We start from the raw sequence: 22,063 nt of genomic DNA, 5'->3' as shown, positions 1-22,063 counted from the left end.
ACCACTCTATGGTCTGTCTGCTACAACCTTAAAGTCTCTTCTGGTAGCTATCACTGCATTTGTTTTTTCAAAACATTCCCAACTCACATTCAGACCTTTGATTTGGAGAGCTCAAGTTTAAGAGAGACGAAGGAATTTTCATAAAACTTACAAAAACCTTCTACATGACCCAATTTGGCTCACATGGGCCACTACTGTGGGACTTAACAAGCAGTGAACTCAACTAAGTGGTCATTTCAATCAATGACTGTGCATATCTAATAAGAGAATTCAAGTGTCTAAATCAGAATTAATTCTGAATCAGCTAGGTTCTATTTTCACTGGAATGCCCCTAATAGTATACCATCAAGAACAGACTGGAGTTGTTGCTAGAGGAAAGAAAGAAACATCATACTTGGGAAGGATCATAGCAGTATCCTGAATTTTCAAAATACGTCTACATGGCTCCCATCACTTTTCTCCCAATCATTACCCAGGAAGCACGTGAAAGGAAATCCCTTTCTGGAGATAGCCACATTAATTGACTACAGTGCCCTTCTTTCTAAGGTATGTTGATCACGGTGAGACGTAGGGTTAGAAATATTTTTGAGTCAACTTTTGAAGAGGTCATGCCAATGTCTAGCGTGTTAGATGGTTGTGAATAGTAGGGAGTGTGAAAAGTCTATCAAATACCTTTGTCTATGATTGCAGTGTTGATTCCAGTTGGTATCATCAGTAAACAGGCCCTCACCATGAATATCTACATGAATGAACCAGCTGCAATTTGTTTCCATAGGCCACAGTACCAAAAGAGGAATGTCTTTAATCTGACAGTCTGTAATGTTTAAAATGACATTCCACATAACTATGTTATTTGCAACTGTTCATGAATCCATAAAATAAAATGTTTTACTAAGTGGGGGTATTGACCAGAAAGAGAGATGAGAAAAGGCTTTAGCTCTGCCTCCTGGGTGGCATGACCACCTGTGCTTTTGCTTCTGTATAGTCAGTACAGAGCTTGAACAGCTACAGACTCCCAATGAATACCCTTAGTGATCCAGAGCCAGGCATTGAAGAAACCCTGTGTGCATTGTAGGCCCCATTGAGCTGGCAGTTTTGCTTTAAGCAATGGAATGCTTCCCCCAAAGGAACAGCTGCCATTTTTTTCATCTAAACACAGATTCCAATGGGACAAGGCTGGCTGCATTCTTGAATACCATTTATATTTAACAAGTGAGACTCGTTAGGTCATTCTCATACTGTTAGGCATTGAGTCCAAGTTGAACTACCCTAAAATGGAAATAACAGTTTGTAGTCACAATGACTCCATAAGTGAGGTGCCTAGTTTTGACAAGAGCCCAGTAGCAAGCTAATAACTGCTTTTACCTAAGAGTCATGTCAGAGAGGACATGAATCCAAAACTCCAAGTGGCAACTCTATGTGGAAAACAGAGGCTCTGTATTAGTTCTCTAAGATTTCCATAACAAAGTACCACAAACTGAGAGGCTTACAACAGCAGTTTGTGTCCTCACAGCTCTGAATGGTCAAAGTCTGAAATCAAAGTATTGGCAGGGCCATGTTCCCTCTGAAGACATAGGGAAAGATCCTTCCTTGCCTCTTCCTACCTTCTAGTAATTGCCAAAAAATACTTGGCTTTCCTTTGCTTGCAACTATATCACTCCAATCTTAGCCTCAATCATCGCATGTTCTTTTTCCTTGTGTGTCTCTGTGTCTTCAAATGAGGATCTCCCTATGTGTGTCCAAATTTCTTTCTTCTTATAAGGACACCAGATACTGGATTAAGGTCCACTCTAATTCTATGATTTCATCTTAACTTCAATACATCTGCAAAGATTCTATTTCCAAGTAACGTTACATTTAGAAGTGGGATGGTGGTCAGGCTTCAAAATAAATTTTTGTGGGAGAACACATTTCAACCCATGACAGGGCTCCAACCAGAAAAATTATCAGTCATTGAGATTTAACAATGACATTAGGGTTTCAGTACTCCCAACGGTAGAAGGACTTCTCTACACCAACTCCTGAAAGCATATGCTCTGACATTACTGGGATGGGAATTACAAGTATGTAATATATTAATTTTTACTCTACATTTAGTTGTAGAAGCAACCAAAACAGTACATTGAATTGGTCTAACAGGCTCACACACAAGGTCACATTAGCCTTGTTCCCCTGCTGTGAACCATATGAACCCTAGCCAAACTACATCAACTGTTTATAAGCATCTGCTGTCTTCATGGGAGTGGGTGCATTGGTGACTTTTGTGCCTGATCCAGTAGACAAAAAGTTTGAATACCTCTTTATTCCAAAGTTCAGTATGTATATGATCTTTGGTCCTCCTTGGAACTAAAGAAATCTTGACTTTACCATTAATCTTGTTTATCCTTAAAGCAGATTAAATTAGAATAGAGGATAAATAAGGGAACTGTAGGTGAAGAGGAAGAGAGTGGCTCAATGTTCATAAGCAAGCCACATTCGGTTTCAGTTGTCAGTCACTCATGGCACAACCAAATGAACTTCTAATGCTTTCGGCACCACCAAGCTTTATACTGATAGCAAGGTCTTCATTGCCAATACTGCTTCATCTTCAGAACTCTGACTCAGTAGGCATAACTACATTGCTTTTCAGATGGGACCTTGAAGTTTGCTGCCCTCTCTTTCTGATGCTGCTGCTTCCTTTGCTTGCCCTAACAAGAGTGAGAATGACAAAGACACCATTTGTGTAGTTTATTTCCATCTTACTTCTCACCACTCACCCTCCAGGCTTTCATTTACAGGCAGGATTGTGCCATTCCTTACTTCCTCCTCGCTATCTAACACTTAGGTGACAGAATTCACCACCAAATTCCAGGAAGTCTTCTCATATCACTGATCCAAGAACACAAAGCCTTTGTCTTTCTTTCCAAAATTTTGTGTCTCTTTCAGGACCCCAATTTCATAGCCAAAACCACCAAGAATTCTGAAGGATTAAAGATTCATGCCACTTACCAACTAACATACCAGAACTTCATGAGTACTTGCAGAAGGCACCAGACTTCCAGGTCAGAGACAAAAAAATAGTGAATTATTACAGCAATTCGAGTAGCCAGAGTATCAACTTTTGTGTCTGTGCCACTTTTCCAAGTCACAGTTCCTACAGTGCAATGTGAAGGAGGCCAGATGAGTCCTGAACACACAATGAATTCCATTACATTAGAGGATCTTTGAGCTTACAGAACAAGAGTCTTTGTTACAAGGCAATAATCATCCATGCCTTCTGCTTCAGAGACAGCATTGGGAGTCAAGATCAAGAGGTTCAGAAAGGAAGTCTATCAAGTAGGAAGGTTTCCTATTTTGTAGTTTAGGTACAACAACTAAAGCCCATTGCTTATTTGAAAATATTTTGGTGCTAAATTTATCTCCAACACAGGTCATAGGAGTGGTAGACTTTTATTATCAAGGGCTCATTAAGGGGAAGGAGACTCTGGTTGCTACCATGCAGTGTTCTAATTTGTTTGAGGATTTGGTATGTTGAAAACTCCACTTCATCTAGGTACTCTTAAGCAGACAGTACTTTTATTATGGAAATATAATCTGTCCAAACTTCTAACACCAGGGACAGGCCATACAGATCACGTTTGCCAATTTGTTTCCTTTATCTGTTCAGGCTCATTACTCGGTTAATTCAGGGGGAAACATATAGCAGTCTTTCAGTGTGTTAAAGAAGTAGCTGTTACTGTAGATGGCAATACATGGCAGTCCTCAAGCTAAACAACCTATGATTCAAACAGCATATGATCATTTATTTATACTTCAATTGTGACTGTATTATACTAAAAAATATTGCTATGCACATAAATATTAATTCACTTATTTCTGTGATTTTTATTTGATGCCCTCATATTGTAATATTATGTTACTATATTTGATCTAAAAGTTGAAAACATTTATATAAGAAAATGTTATACCAAATAGTATGAGAAAAAGTTAAAGCAACTTAAAGATTCATTATTTTAATATGAGTGTAGCTGAAAGGGAAACAAGTGCTTAAATATCTGCTATTTATATAATTTATGAAATATTTTTGAATAAGAAATATCATTTTATGTTTAAAATATCATTCTAAGTTTAAAAAAGTCATTCTTATTTCTTAAATATAGTAGAACCTACTCCTGTAGACAGTTTCACAAGAATATAAAATATATCATAAATTGGAGAGAATCTAATAACAACTCTAATATGCTCACACACACACACACACACACACACACACACACACACACCCCTAGAGCAACACTGAGGCAAAGAAAATGGCTAAAAAGTAAAGCATCATCTTTTTATTGACCTTCAGACTTGATCTCTAATTTCAGAAATGCCCTTGAGCTATTTCTAAAGTGAATGTCCTCTTGAATAAATGTCAAGATTCAACAATGAATCTGATTTTTAATGTACATCTATAAACATAAAGATAATTTTACTTGAAATCATTTCAAAGTTTTGTCAGTCTCTGAATGCTCTAAGGAAAGATTCCATTTTAATATAATTTAGGTACAGATATAAGACTTGGATGAAAAATTTATGTTCTATGTCATGGGACCCTAAGCCTTAAAGGTAGTACATAATTTTCTCGTACTGTCGCAGTAAATATCTTTAGGAAAAAATAGTACAGCATACTACCACTAAAGTCACTGTGAGGTGGAATATCTTCTATATGCTACAAGTTAGAGAAAGACATAGGAAATTTCCTCACATTATTAGTCACCTGATATGGTTTGGCTGTATCCACACCCAGAATCTCATCTTGAATTGTAATCCCCATAATTCCCATAATCCCCACGTTTCAAGGGACACACCCAGTGGAGGTCATTGAATCATGGGGACAGTTTCTTCCATGCTGTTCTTGTGACAGTGAGTTCTCACGAGATCTGATGTTTTCATAAGTGCCTGGCATTTCCTCTGCAGGCTCCATTCTCTTCTTTTCACCCTGTGAAGAAGGAGCCTTGCTTTCCCTTTGCCTTCTGCCATGATTGTAAGTTTCCTGAGGCCTCCCCAGCAATGCTGAACTGTGAGTCAATTAAACCTCTTTCCTTTATAAATTACCCAGTCTTAGGCAGTTCTTTATAGTAGTGTGAAAGTGGACTAATACATCACCACAGGGGTTTACATAAAGTACGGAACAGAAAACAGATCAATGGCCAAAATGGATGTTCTCAGTATTTATTTTTGTAAGTCTTTGACCAGTCTGGGGCCTCCCTCTTACAAGTATGGAAAAGTGCTGTAGAGAACACAAGTGACCACCAGCAGTCCTTTGTCTAAAAGAAGAGACTGCAAGGACACTACCAACATTCATTCAGCCAAGGGTGAGCCTGAATTGCCATAAATTTCTCTTTGTTCAGCAAAAAAATAATTAAAACTCTCAAGGCAAGTGTGGTTTACATTGGTAAAAAACTCATATATCATAATTAAGATATCAGAATATATGGAAGTGTGTGAGAATAATAATTTTCATGATTTTTTGCTACCTTAAAATCCAGAGAACTTTGCTTTGAACACAAGGAACTTGGGAAAATAATTTAATTATCCTAAATGTCTATATTCTTCTTCTTAATTTATATGGCTAGAAGAAAGAAACAGCTATTCATTTTACACGTTTGTAACATTTTGGGTACAGAAAATGTTTGGATGTACTTGGGGGATTTGGGGCTTTTTTTTCTGTCTTGTGATTTCTCTATCAAAGGGAAGAATAAAGAAGATAATTATTTTTGGAAGCAAACCTTTGTTTCTTAGGCCTCAGCAATCTGGCAATAAGAAAAGAATAGAAAGAAGTTCACAATGTAAAACTTCTCTGGCACTGCATGTTCCTATTAATTCTTCGACAAAGCCAACCTCCCTTAATTTCTTCCTAGATAATCCTGAGAGGTTCCTAGAAGTGTCATGCCCAGTGCTCCATGAAGCTGCTGGTCTCCATGGCTACTGCATGATGTTTTAGCACTTTCTCTTTCTTCTTTTGCCTAGTGAATATCCTTCCTCGGAATGTCAACTATGCTGCTAACACTCACTAGAGGCACAACTGCATCTGCAGCTGCCACAGATTCAAATGTCTGCCCCTGAGGCTGACCTTGGTGCTAAGTCTACACCAATTATTGTTGACTATCAATGTTAAGGACCCCACAGACTAAGCCAGGAATGGTGCCAAGTTTTCCAGCCTGTCTCCATCAATCAGTGCAAATGTTGTTCCTGGTCTGTGTTCTCCAATTTTCAATATTCCACATTGTATAAAAAACAACTATTTTTTCTCTCTCCCACCACCTTCTATTTTTCACACTCACATTCTTTCTTTCATCCTCAGATACAAGAATGCAAGTGGGTAAGGGGAAGAGAAGACTAATCTCAATTATAAATGCCATTTTGCATCCTTTCATTATTTAAATTCAAATATTTAAGGATCTATCCTGTGCCAGTGATTATTCTAAGTAATGAAAATATAAAGAAAAAAATGCAAAGGGGGTGCTTACCTCATGAAGCATACCTTACAAGACAAGAGTCAAAATAAATAAGTAAATCCATAAAACAGATTATCATGACCTGGTAATTAAACAAAGTAGATGATGTGATAGAGTAACAGGTATGGTGCTGCTTTACACAGGATGGGAGAAGTTTTCTCTGGGAAGTAGTCAAGCTGAGGCATGGAGGACTAGAGAAGTTAACCATGCAGAGAGTTGGACATCCCAGTTAGAGGCAAGAGTAAATATAAATGCTTTAGAGAAGAGAGAGGGAAGTATTTTGAGGAACTGAAACGAAGCTTATTTATCATTTAACTTGTGTGACTTGACTCTATTTAAGAATAAGATTTTTTCCCTAGTATTCATTTGTACATCTTCTACATCTACCACATTGTCTTCTAGGAATGCTTTAAACACACCTAAATTTTAAAATGAATGTGTTTCAGGTTCTAGTGAAGTTCCCGTTACAGGACACAATACGCAGAAGTTTAAAAGGCCAAATATTCACCAAAGCTACAAAACAAACAAAGAAAGAATGACAAAAACCCCCCAAAATCTAATATCAGTTAAAGTTTTAAAAATAATTAACAAGAGAACCGTAAGAAACTTCCAGTTTCTGGTCCAGCATGTAAGAAGCTTGTAGGCCGTGCACGGTGGCTCAAGCCTGTAATCCCAGCACTTTGGGAGGCCAAGACGAGCGGATCACGAGGTCAAGAGATCGAGACCATCTTGGCGAACACGGTGAAACGCCGTCTCTACTAAAAAATACAAAAAACTAGCCTGGCGAGGTGGCGGGCGCCTGTAGTCCCAGCTACTCCGCAGGCTGAGGCAGGAGAATGGCGTAAACCCGGGAGGCGGAGCTTGCAGTGAGCTGAGATCCGGTCACTGCACTCCAGCCTGGACGACAGAGCAAAAAAAAAAAAAAGAAGCTTATAAATCACCACTTCAGCCTAACAATAAGAAAAATCCTGAACAAACTGAAAATTCTTCTTAGTACCATAACAGACAAACCAGTGCCCCCCAAATTGTTGAGACAAACAGGTGCATACAGGCAGTCAGGGCATATTGGAACAGAGACCTGTGAGTTGAAACCACCATTGGAACCAGTGCAAGGATAAGGGAACCAGTGCAAGGATAAGAAAACCAAAAGTATAACTGTGAGTCAGTGGAGGCTCAGTGAGGGCAATTCTTGAGAGTTAAAAACAGGGGAATCCAGTTATGGGTGCCCCCCCACAACACACTTGCAAGCATGTTACCTCCTGGAGCTCTCCAGCCTCTCACAATAAATAACAGATAAAAAGTGCCGTCATGTTTTGGCAGGGTCAGAGGAAAAGAAACCGTTTGAATGTGTCAGAGAATTCATTTATTCTAAACAAGGTCTGCCCTCAGGGGAGATTATTTCATCAAAGCCTAACCTGTTGGTTTTATCAGAGCCTAACTGACCCAGGGAAAGTGAAATATTCAACCACAGCTGGCTATAGCATCCCCTGTGGAGGAAACGAAATATCCAATTTCAGATCCCTCTAGTCATCCTATCCCATCTAAGTGGAGAAAACTGAGAAGCACTTGAGAAGTTCACAGTCCAGAACACAAGCTCACTAAAAGACTGAGACCTAATCACAGGACCATAGAACATTTCCCCTCCCCCTACACTGTACCAGCTCATTACTAAAAGCCCATTTCCATCAGTTCATTTTATCCAGTACATAATGTCCATCTATCAAGAAGAAAATGACAAGACATAGAAATAGGTAAAACACAGTGTGAAGAGACAGAAAATGCATTAAAATCAGACTCAGGGATGGCAGGGTGTTGGAAGTAACAGATGGGGAATTTAAAATAACTATGATTAATATGCTAAGGGCTCTAGCGGATAAAGTAGAGAACGTGTAAGAACAGGTGGGCAATGTGAACAAAGAGATGGAAATTATAGGAAAGACTGTCCCCGCCCCAGATGCTAGAGATCAAAAAACTGTAACAAAAATGAAGAGTACTTTTGACAGGTCTCTCAGTAGACTGGACACAGCTGAAAAAAAGAATCTCTGAGACTGAGTCCATCTCAATAGAAATCACTGAAATTTAAAGGCAAAGAGAAAGGAGAATGAAAACTAAAAAGCCAGAACACAATATTTAAGAATTGTGAGACAACTACCAAAGCTGTAATGTATGTGTAAGGGCACTATCCAAAGGAGAAGAGATAAAGGAACAGAAGAACATTTGAAATAATAATAACCAAGATTTTCCCCAAATCAATGTCAGACACCAAACCACATGATGATGGAAAAAAACAGTTCTGCCAAAATATACGAATAGATGTTAATCTGAGCTAATATGAGTAACTGCAGCCCAGGTTACACAATCTCAACAAGTCCCGAGAGAAAGTGTACTCAAGATGATTGGGTTACACATTGGTTTTACACATTTCAGGGAGACAGACATTGCAGGTAAAATCATAAATCAATAGGCAGAAGGTATACATAGGTTTGTCCTGAAAATGTGGGACATCCCAAAATGCGGGCTTACAAGTCACAGGTGGGTTTTAGGGATTCTTTAGTTGACAGTTGGTTGAGAGAATTAAGAAACTATCCAAAGACTTACAACCAGTACAAAAGAACGACTGAGTTAAGATTAATGGGATTGTGGAGATGAGGCTTCTTATTGTGTAGATAGATCCTCAAAGGTGGAAACTGTCAGAGGGAATAGATGGTAAATGTGTGTCTTCTCACTTTCAAAGGTGTCAGACTCTCAATTTCTCCTAGATCCAGGAAAGGGATAGAAAGGGGAGATGTGGCTGCATTAATCTCCATTTTCTACAGATGCAAATTTCTCCTACTTCAGTCTGCTGGCCTGTGACAGTCATTTCAAAATATGTCAAATAAGTATATTTAGGGGTAAAGTATTTTTATTTCCTTCAGTCTGCTATATTGCATGTGGTGCTAAGTCAGGTTGGAAAATAAGCCACTTATATAGGGTTAATAAAAACTCATCTAAAGAGATTTTATGGTGTATAAGGCATGACTTGTCAGGTCCTTAGATAAGAGCATGGACAGGAAGGGGAACAAAGGTTAGAGTTTAGTTCTTACACAGTCCTTACACAGAATTTAGTCCTTACACGTACAGAGACAGAGGGAGGGGCCTCCAAAGCTGAAAGAGGAGACCCCACATTTGGAGGATACCAGCAAGTTTTATGCCATGGCTGGAGGAGGCAGTGTTTGATTTGCATGGGGCTCAAGGAATTGGTTTGACCAGGCGTGTTATTCACTCAGCCCGCGAGAAAACTGGCCCTCCCATCCCAGCCCTTTAATATGCAAATGCAGGGCGCCATGATGTCCTACATACCTGAGTATATATGGAGGTGGCCATGCTATCAAGCATCTGTCGGGGCAAGGGCAAAAGGATGACAGTGGGAATTGGCATGTTGGGTGGAACCAGTTTCTAAAGGCTGGCGTTTGCATATTAAAGGTTGCCAGCCCAGGTCTAAGAGCCAGGGCTTTCATGCTAGACAAGAAACGTTTTTTTAGAGCTGCGAAAAACGTTCCAAGGACCTCTTTTCGTCTCTATCTGCCTAAAATAATTTCTTAATAACTCCTACCACACTTGTAGAGAAACAGAGATAAGAGTTACATCTGACTTCCCTTCAGAAACCATGCACACAAGAAGAGAGTGGAGTGAAATATTTAAAGTGTTGAGAGACAAAGAGAAAAAGCAAAAACAAAAACCTAGATAGAGTTCTGTACCCTGAGAAACTACTCTTCAAATGTAAAGGAAAATACTTTTTTAGGTAAATAAAAATTTAATAAATTTGTTGCCAGTAGACCTGACTTGCAAGAAATTTTAAAAGAAGTTCTTTAAAGAAAAGCAAAATGATATAGTTCAGAAACTCACATCTACATAAAGGAAAGCATTCCTTAAGAAATAAGTGAAAGAAAAATAAAAACTTGTATTTTCCTTATTCTTAATGGATCTGATAGATGTTTGTTCAAAAATAATAGCAATAATATATTCAATTATGTATGCTTATGTATGTACATAGACTTATCTATGCTTATGCATGAATCAAATGAATGACAATAAGGATGGGAGACAAATATGAATTATTTTGTTATTATAAGATACTCACACAGGAAATGGCATAGTGTTGTTTGAAAGTGGACTTGGATTAGTTGTAAATTTATATTGCAAACTCTGTCCAAACATTAAAAAGTCTTAATAATGGAGAGCAAATGAAATCATATAAAATGCTCAATTAAAACCACAAAAGACAGAAAAATAGTGTAAAATAAAAATAGGAATAAAAAGCAAGGTGAACAAACAGAAACTAACAAATATGTTAGGTTTTAACCCAACTATATCACTAATAACTTTGAATCAATGATTTAAATGCAGCAATTAAACAAAAGATTTTTTAAAAGATCCCATTATATGTTGTCTACAAAAATCCCACTTTAAATATAAGGACACATATGGATTACAGGTAAATGGATGAGGAAAGATATACAGTAGGCTCGCCTTACCCTTGTTTTTGTTTTTGTTTTTAGTTCCTGTGGTTTTCATTAACAGCAGCCACAGACAGTCCAAAAATATTAAATGGAAAGTTCCAGAAGTAAACAATTCATAAATTTTAAATTGTGCAACATTCTTGGTAGCGTGATAAAATCTCACACCATGAATCCTGCATTATCTTGTATGAGATGTGAATAATCCTTTTGTCCAACATACCCACAATGTATACGCTGCTTGCCCATTAGTTGCTTAGTAACTGTCTCAGTTATCAGATTGAGTGTCATGATATCTCAGTGCTTGTGTTCAGGTTAATTCTTAATTTACATAATAATGGCTCCAAAATGCAATAATAGTGATGCTGAAAATTCAAACATGCCAAAGAAAGGACATAAAGTGATTTTTTTAGGTGAAGAGGTAAAAGTCCTCAACTTAATAAAGAAAGAAAAAAAGGCATATATTGATGTTAAGATCTACAGTAAGAATGAATATTCTATCCATAAACTTACGAAGAAGAAAAATAAATGTATGGCACTTTTCTGTCACACTTTAAACTGCAAAAGTTCTAGCCACATTGTATGATAAGTACTTAGTTAAGATAGAAAAAGCACTGAATTTGTGGATGGAAGACATGAACTGAAAACATGTTCAAGTATAGCAATATGCTGAGCCAAAAAGTTTTGAACCTATGCAAAGATTCTATCAAGAGATCTCCTGATATGAGTGACATCAAAACATTAATGGAAAGTTAAAAGATAGTTACACAGATTTAAGAATACAAAAGGTCAACAGTGGTTTACTGCTACATCACAAGGCTTATGTCATTCATGTCACTTTGTCTTGTCATGTAGGCATTGTATCATTTCACATCATCACAAGAAGAAGGACAAATACTGTACAGTAAAACACTTTTAGAGAGAGAAATCACATTTGTATAACTTTTATTACAGTATATTGTCATAATTGTTATATTTTATTGTTAGTTATTGTTGGTAATCTCTCACTGTGCCTAATTTATAAACTAAACTTTGTCATAGATATGTATACATAGGGAGAAACATAACATATATAAGGTTTGATGCTATCCACTGTTTCAGGTGTCTACTGGGAGTCTCAGAATATATCCCTTGTGGATAAGGGGGGATTACTGGACCATGCTAACACTAATTTAAAAAAAAGTGTGAGTAGAGAGATTAATTGCAGACAGAGCAGATTTCAGAGCAAAGAAATTATCAAGGATAACAAGGGGCATTACATAATGATAATGAGGTCAATTCTGCAAGAAGACATAACAATCATTAATATATATGAGCCTAACAATAAGCCATCAAAATATATGAGGCTAAAACTGATAGAACTGCAAGAAAAAATAGATGAATCCACTATTACAGTTAAAGACTTCAGCTCCCGTCTCTTACAAATGGAAAGTTCCAGCAGCTAGGAATTCATTAAGGCGTAACTGAACACACCAGTGACATCATCTACTGGATATAATGAACATTTATAGACTAATTCTTTCAACAATGGCATTCTTCTGCAAGATTGTATGGAAGCTTCACAAAGATGGACCACATTCTGAGCCATAAAACACACTTACCAAATTTAAAAGAATATAAATTATATAGTGGCTGCTATTAGACCAGAATGGAGTTTAACTAGAAATCAATTAAAAAGAGATAGTTGCCGGGCGCGGTGGCTCAAGCCTGTAATCCCAGCACTTTGGAAGGCCGAGACGGGCGGATCACGAGTCAGGAGATCGAGACCATCCTGGCTAACTCGGTGAAACCCCGTCTCTACCAAAAAAATACAAAAAAAAAAACTAGCCGGGCGAGGTGGCGGGCGCCTGTAGTTCCAACTACTCCGGAGGCTGAGGCAGGAGAATGGCGTAAACCCGGGAGGCGGAGCTTGCAGTGAGCTGAGATCCGGCCACTGCACTCCAGCCTGGGCGACAAAGCAACACTCCGTCTCAAAAAAAAAAAAAAAAAAAAAAAAAAAAGAGATAGTTTTAAAATCCCAAATTACTTGAAAATTAAAAAACACACTTGTAAACAACACATGGGCCAAAAAAAAAAAAAAAAAAAAAAAAAAAAAAAAAAAAAAAAAAACCAACAACAACAACAACAAAACCCTTAGGAGAAATTTAAAAGTAAGTAAAGATGAAAAAACAACTTATCAAAATTTGTGGATACAGAAAAAGCGGTTCTCAAAGGGAAATTTATGGCATTGAATGCTTATTTTAGAATAGAAGGAATATCTAAAATAAACAATCTAAAATTTTACTTCACAAAACTAGGAAAAGAAGAGCAAATAAATCCAAAGTAAGCAGGAGAAAAGAAATAAAAATTAGAGCAGAAATCAATGAAATTGAAAATAGAAACTCACTAAAGAAAATCAATGAAACCAAAGGCTGGTTCTTTAAAAAGATAATAAAATCTATAATTTTCTAGATCAGCTAAGAAAATAGGAGAAAGAACACAAAATATTAATATCAGAAATGAAAGAAGAGATATTACCAGAGATCTATAGTCACTAAAAGCATAAAATAAAATATTATAAATAACTCTATGCACACAAATTTCATGACCTAGGTGAGATATATGAATTATTTAAAGACACATCTTCCAAAACTCATACAAGAAGAAATAGACAATCTGAATAGGCCCATGACTATTAAAAACTGAATCAATATTAATAACTGGATAACTGAAAGTATCAGGCCCAGATGGGTTCACTGATGTATTCTACCAAACATTTAAGGAAATAATAATATCAATTACCTAGAAACTCTTTCAGAAGATAAAATCAGATACAATACTTCCTCACTCATAACAGGCCAGCATTATGCTGATATCAAACCACAAGCATTAAGAAAAGAAAACCACTGACCAATATCACTCATGAACATAGATTATAAAATCTTTAAAAATATTAGCAAATCAAATCAAACAATGTATAAAAGAATTATACACCATGACCCAAATGGATTCATCCCAGTTATGTAAGGCTGGTTCAACATTTAAAAATCAATTAATATAAATCCATTAGGTCAACAGACTAAACAAGAAATTTTACAACATCATATTAATCATTGCAGAGAAAGCATTTGACAAAATCTAAGCCCCACTTATTATATACAAAGTGTCAGTAAACTAGAACTACAGGAAAACTTCCTCAACTTAAGGAATATCTACAAATAGTCTACAGCTAACATGATACTCAACAGTGGAAAACTTTAAGCTTTCCCATTAAAACACAAGTCAAAGATGTTCTCTTAACCACTGTTTTTCAACATCATACTGGATGTCATAGCTATTTCAATAAGATGGAAAAAGGAAATGATAGTTATATAGATAAGGAAGATAAAAAATAAAAAACTATCTTTGTTTGTAGATGACATGATTGTCCATGTAGAAAATCCAAAATAATCAACGAAAAAGGTCCTGGAGCTAGTAAGATTATAACAAGATTGCAGTATGCAAGGTTAAGATACAAAAATTCACCACTTTCCTACACACCAACAATGAACAAGCAGAGTTTGAAATTAAAAATACTATACCATTTACATTAGCATCACCCAAAAATGAAATACTTAGGTAGTAATCTAATAATACCTACATAAGATTTATATGAAGAAAATCACAAAATGCTGATGAAAGAAATCAAAGAACTGAATATATGGAGAGATATTCCATGTTCATGAATAGGAAGATTCAATATTGTTAAGATGTCAGCTGTATGGATTCAACATAATCTCAATGAAAATCCCAGTGAGTTATTTTGCATATATTGATAAAATGATTCTAAAGTTTATATGTAGTATCAAAAGACCCAGAATAGCCATTACAATACTGAAGAAATTAAAGTCAAATGTCTAATGTTACCCAAATTCAAAACTACTGTAAAACTACAGTAATCAAGAGAGAGGTATTTTAAAAAAATTGATAAATAGATCAATGAAACAGCATCCAGAGCCCACAACCCAAAAATACGATAAACTTATCTTTGACAAAGGAGCAAAAGCAATAAAAAATGTAGAAAATACAGTCCTATCAACAAATGGTGCTGGAACAACTGGATATCCATATAAAAAAAAATGTTGAAACTAGACACAGTACTTATATTCTTCACAAAAGTTATCTCAAAATAAATCACAGACATAAATGTAAAATGTAAAACTATAAAACTTCTAGAGGATAGCCTAGAAGAAAATATAAATGATCTCAGTTTTGGTGGTAACTTTTTAGTTACAACACCAAAGGAATAATATATGAAAGAAAGAATTAATAAGCTGGACTTCATTAAAATTGTAAAAAGTGTGCTCTACAAAAGACATTATAAAGAGAATAAAAAGACAAGCCTGAGACTGGGCGAAATTATTTGCAAAACACCTATCTGATAAAGTACTGGCATCCAAAATATACAAAGAACTCTTAAAACTCAACAGTAAGAAAACAATTTAAAATTAAATGTAATTTTAAAATGAGCCAAAGATCTTCATGGACACCTCACCAAAGATATACACATGGCAAGTGAACATATGAAAAGCTGCTCCACATCATATGTCATCAGGAAATGGGAGTTAAAATGACAGTGGGGTAACACTGCACACCTATGAGAAAAGCCAAAATCCAGAACACTGACACTACCAAAGTTGGGAAGGATGTAGAGCAACAGAAACTCTCATTCATTGCTGGTGGGAATGTGAAATGGGACAGACACGTTAGAAGGCAGTTTAGCAGTTTCTATAAAAACTAAATATATCCTTACCATATGATTTAGCAACCATGCTCATTCATATTTACTTAAAGGAAAATTTATGTTCACACAATGACCTACACAAATATCTTCATGGAAGCATTATTCATAATTTCCAATATTCGCAAAAGTAGGCAAATGGATAAATAGAGTGTGCTCTATGCAGATAGTGGAACATAATTTAGCACTAATGAGAAATGAACTATGAAGTCATAAAAAGAATGGAAGAAACTTAAATGCTTCTTACTAAGTAAAAGAAGCCTATCTGAAAATGCTACACGCTGTATGGTTCCAACTATATGAGATCTGGAAAAGGCAAACCTATGGAGAGTATAACAAGATCAGTAGATGGCAGGGATGGAGGGAGGGAAGGCTGAATAGGCAGAAGACAAGGGATTTTTAGGGCAGTGAAACTACTCTGTATGATATTACAGTGGTTGAGAAATTCCCCTGTCCATTTGTCTAAACCTATAGAATGTACAACAGTAAGAATGAACCTTAATGTAAGCTATGGATTTTGGGTGACAGTGATCTATCAATGTAGGTCATCATTTGTAAAAATTAAAAAAGTACCACTGTGGTAAGGGATGTTGATTATGATACAGGCTACATATTTGTGGGAGTGGAGGTATTTATATGATAGGGGATGTTGGTTATGACACAGGCTATACTTTTGTGGAAGTAGGGGACTATAATTTCACACAGTTGGGAAACGTCTGTACATTCCACTCAGTTTTGCTGTGAACTTAAAACTGCTCTAGAAAAATAAAGTCAACTGAATTAAAAATAGAACCATAAACACATATATTTGCTAGACATAAAACTAATTCTAAACATAAGGGTATTACCACAAATCTGAGAAACATTAAGCTATATGAAAGAAACTTGTCACTAAAGCCCACATATATGTGATTTGATTTATATGAACTGTTCAGAATAGGTCAGTCCGTGGAGAGAAAGCAGATTGGTGGTTTCCAAGAGCTAGAGGCAGCGAGAAATGACAAGTGACTGTTAATGGTGTGGGGTCTATTTTTGGAGTGGTTATATGTTCTAAAATCAGAGAGTGGTAATAGTTGCATAATTGTATGAATATACTTTAAAACTACTAAATTGTACACTTTCAAAGAGTGAATTTTATGGTATGAATGTAAATTATACCTCAATAAAGCTGTTGTTTCAAAGTTATATTAATAATAAAATACAAATATTATCTTTAACCTTTAAATTGTTGGGGTTTTCTGTGGAAAAAATAAAATGGTATTACAGTTAACAAATGTTCCCATAAATAACATTGGAAGTTTCAAAAGGAATTCTTAAAAAATCAAAGTTTTTGAAAGGAATTGGGAGCAAAGAAAAATGTATGAAATGAAATATGAATATGAAACAGATTGCAACTTTTATTTTATAGATGACAAATTAAAGCTTAGTTAAAATGACTTTTTGCAAGGTAATAAGAGAGTAGGTGCCAATGCTGGGAGTTGAATTCAGGCCAGTTACAGCCAATGTTAAAAATATTTTTATTGCTCTTGAGGTTTTCTTAAACATTTTGCTATCTCAGCAAATAAAGATCTTTATCACACTAAATCATATTTCTAGAACACAAAAATTCTACAAGGTTTTAAAAATTCATCCTCTTAAAATATTTACAGGGCATAAGAAAAGAAAATGCATATTAAATATTCCAGATAATTAAAATTTCAAAATGTCTAGAAAATGACTAATCAAATCCTTTGTAACAAGTAGAACACTAATCATTGTGACCACAAATTTGAAACTGCCTTTGTGAATCACTTGTTTTTGTGTGTATGAAATCAAGGCCATGCTTCATTTGTTTTGAGAACCTAATGCAGGAACATCTGTTTCAATGGTATCTGTTTAATATGAAAAATATTCTTCACTAGGAAAACAGGCTGAATTGTTATGTTGGTCATTTATCAGTTCTGTTAATATCACATGAAGGCAAATCGATTACACTGGAGAGAAATTCCAACTTACCAAAAAAGATGCCCCATCACCTGTTAATGGAAATAAACATTTTATTTATTCATTGACTCTAAATATTAATTTTATCCTATATCTGTGTCAGGCACTTCAGTAAGTTTTAAGGTTGTGATGTAAACGAAAACAAGACATTGCCCTTAAAAAAATGAAGAAACAAGAATGTAAATAAAAATTTCAATACTTATGACAAACTCTGTAATTGAAATAATCATCCAGTATAGAAAAGGTCTGCCTAATTTGTTAAGGGTGTTAATAAATGGAGGGGTTAAAATAAAGTTTCTCAATTAGAAGTTAATTTCCTTTTACAAAGTAAAAAATTTGTGACAATTATTGAGAGTATAACAATTCCAGACTTCAAGTTAAAAGCAACTCCCAGCTACAACCAAACTACTGTACTTACAAAAAAGAATTCAGTACATAGTTTCAGATAGTATGAATGCAAGATTAGGCATAAGTTTAATGAAACATTATCCCCCCAACAGGTAATGTATCATCCATAAAACAAAACACTTAAAAGTTTGGGTACCATTTGAAGATCTGTAACATAAATTATCACAATTCTTCTGATATTACAGTACTTTTCAACTAATACACTTGTAAATGTTCTTAAAGTAGTATATAGGAAAATTATAATGAAGAAAGGAAAAATAATTAGCAGGAAAGTCATTGTAATAATCTGAGTGGAGAAAATCTTTTGCAATGAAAATGTATCAAATGTTTATCTAAAAGGAAAAACATTAAAAATATGCAATGTCTGCAACATTATTCACAACAGCAAAGACATGGAATCAACCCAAATGCCCATCAATGATAGACTGGATAAAGAAAATGTGTGTGTCTGTATATATATATATGTATATATGCACCACGGAATACTATGCAGCCATGAAAAGGAATGACATCACGTCCTTTGCAGAGACATGGATAAGCTGGAAGCCATTATCCCCAGCAAACTGATGCAGGAAGAGACCAGCAAACATTGCATGTTCTCATTTATAAGTGGGCACTGAACAGTGAGAACACATGGACACAGGGAGGGGAACAACACACATTGGGGCCTCTTGGGGAAGGGCAGTGGGGGAGAGCATTGGGTAAAAGAGCTAATGTATACTGGGCTTAATATCTGGGTGATGGGTTGATAGGTGCAGCATACCACATGGCACATGTTTACCTATGCAACACACCTGCACATCCAGCACATGTAACCTAGAAGTTAAAAACAATTAAATTAAATTTTAAAAAATGCAATGTCAAAATAAAGCATAAATAATAGTGACAGAAAAAAGTCAATTAAAAAATAAATACATAATATATATAATTTTAATGTAAGCATTTTATAGCTTATTCAAATAAAATTATCTATATGTTTTAAATTAATGTTATAAAGGCAAAAAGCATAATATTCTGAGTGTAAAAGAAATGAACTGCGTAATATATTTTTTAACTTCAAAAATGTAAAGGACACAGCCCAGGAAATAATAAGTTTTAAAAAATAAAACTCCCTTATTTATTTTCTTTAACACTACATAGAATGAGGCTCAGTCAATATTTGTGAATGTAATTTTTTTTTTAGTAATGCAGAAAATAAATACAAAGTCAAGTTGTACTTGTAAGGCATAGGATTCCTATCATGAATATTATCTGTGGTAAATAATACAGTAATTATTAAACTTCTGAACACCAATAAACATGAGAGAAAAAGCTCTGACAAAACTGCATGTGACAAACCGAATTCTAATGGCTGGCTTCCACATTTTTTACATAATTTGAAGAATATAAGTAAAACAATCTGTTAATACCAAATAAGAACATTTGTCTAAAAATATTTTTTCAGTTATAGCTCCTGAACAGTGGGTAATAAGATTTGCTAATCTTAGTAGTTATTGAAAAATTTGCCAATTTCTTTTCTTTGCATGTATACACACCATATATCATTTTCTATAAATGCAAATGTATGATATTAGACATAACACTGAGGGATTCTATGCATTTATTGTCCATTTGTACACGGTTTTCAATTCCCTCTACCTACACGTAAATATTTTGTCTTTTATTCATTGCCTATATGAGTTTATTTTACTAGTTACCTTCTTTTGAGTTTTATATGTCATTACTTCATTACATTCACTGAATCTCCAAGGCATTGTAGAAGAATAATTGGTTTGATTGAAATGGTTTAGTGCCTTAACTTTTAACATAATAGTCTACACACCTTTTTGGAGGGTCGGGGGAAAGATAGGGACTCACTTTGTCACCCAGACTGGAGTGCAGTTGTGCTGTCATAGCTCACTGCAGCATCAAACTCCTGGGCACAAGCAATTATCCCTCATCAGTCTGCAAATAGCTGGAACTAAAGGCATGCACCACCATACTTGGTTATATTATTGTTTTCTTTTTGTTTCTTTCTTTCTTTTTTTTTTTTTTTTTTTTTTTTTTGGTAGAGACAGAGTCTCCACGCTGTTGCCCAGGCTGGCCTCCACCTCCTGACCTCAAGGGATCCTCCCACCTGGGACTCTCAAAGCACTGGGATTACAGGCATGAGCCACTATGCCCAGCTTAAGCAGCATTTTTGACAATATTTACTAAATTCAAGTATTTTACAAACATACCCGTTTTAATTGGAAATTTAAACATTTTACCCAATGCTTGCCAAAATTCATACATGATCATGTGCTTTATTTCTTAAATTTGTTGATAATTATGTTGGCAATTTTTTTATATTGAAAGAGTGTTGTCTTCTTGCTATAAACCCTCCTTGGTTGTAGAGTACATTTTTTTATTTGATAAATTGGCTAGGTTCTTTTTTTCTAATTGTTTGTTTAGATTTTTCTGTTAGAATCTTTGTGTGAAATATTATAACTTTTTTTCTTTTTAAAAAACTTAATTATAGCAGGTTATGGCTAACTTTCCTTATTTCACTTTCCAATTGCCTAAAGTTTAGTAACACTCATTCTTCCGATAATTTTGTCTCAATTCAAGATATCTCCTCTTGTGTTTGTTTACTTCAGCTTCTGTCATGTTTTTTCTTATATAAGTCCAAGTTTTACAGGTTATTTTTATTTCATCTACTCTCCAAATGGCTAATTGTTTGTTTGTTTATTATAACTTGTACCTCTGTGCTTTGACATATTTCTTCTATAAGATCTTCTATACCTCTGAATGGGTTCATGTTAAAGCATCCTTCAATTTACCTACTGAAATATTTGGTTGGAAAATCATGTGATTTTAGTTCCAGAAAGCATGTGTGACTGGGTGCACTTGAGTTTTCTTAAGAGTTCTTACTATTTGTTTGTTCAAGTATGTTCTGTCTCCTGCAGCAACTCTATTTTGCTGTCATGAGATCTTTTTGGGCTGACTGATCCTCTCTCTGGCTGTTAGAACCCCTATTTGTTATTTTCTTTATGAGTCCTTAGATCTGGTGGTGGGGGTAAACAAGTGGAAGCAGGCAGACTACTCTCTACAACACTGAGCTAGTGGTACAGGAGCAGAAGGGCTGCCAGCTCCTACTGCTGAGGAGCAGGATGAAGCCTTCCTGTTCTCAGGTCTCCAGGCAGATAGATACTCAAGCTCAGGGACAGAGGACCTAGTCCAGCTCCTCCCTAGTCCTTAAGGTCATACTGACTGGAGAAATTTTTACCAATGTCAAATTTCCTTCTAAGAACCTAAGAGTCTCTGTGTGACAGGTTCTTCCAAGAATCTGGAAACTCTCCTTCAGCCCAAGGAGGAAAGAGTCCTTATCTGTTCTTTCCGTAAAGATCTTCAAGCCTATTATCTCATTGATTCTAGTGGCAATTTGATTTAGAAAAGACAAACAGATGATCAGGAATTTGAACAGAAGCTGTAGAGAGCTGAATTTATTAGTTTTCTAGAGCTGCTGTGACAAAGTGTGACAGACTGGGTGGCTTAAACAACAGAAATGTACTGCCTCACATTTCCAGAGGTGAAAAGTTCAAAGTCAGGGCAATGGCAGAGTTGGTTACCTCTGAGGACCCTGAGGGGAGTGTCTGTTCCAGTTCTCTTACCTTGGCTTGCAGATGGCCACCATCTACTCTCTCTTTTTATCACCTTCCCTTTATGCTTGTCTATCTCTGTGTCCAAATTTCCTCTTTATATAAGGATATCAGTCATAATGGATTAGGGCCCCCCATAATGACCTCGTTTTAACTTGATTACTTCTATAGAGAACCTATCTCCAAATAAGGTCACGTGAGATACCCCAGGTTAGGGCTCCAACACATCTCTTTTGGAAGGACAAAATTCAACCTAAAATGGCCATATTTAGGTAAACTGTCTGCCCTGAATACTCTACTGAATGTATTAAATAA

This window comes from Chlorocebus sabaeus, chromosome 7, assembly GCF_047675955.1.
Source record: "Chlorocebus sabaeus isolate Y175 chromosome 7, mChlSab1.0.hap1, whole genome shotgun sequence".
Taxonomy (NCBI): Eukaryota; Metazoa; Chordata; class Mammalia; order Primates; family Cercopithecidae; genus Chlorocebus; species Chlorocebus sabaeus.
The sequence above is the reverse complement of the archived record's forward strand: the minus strand, read 5'-3'. Positions refer to the sequence as shown.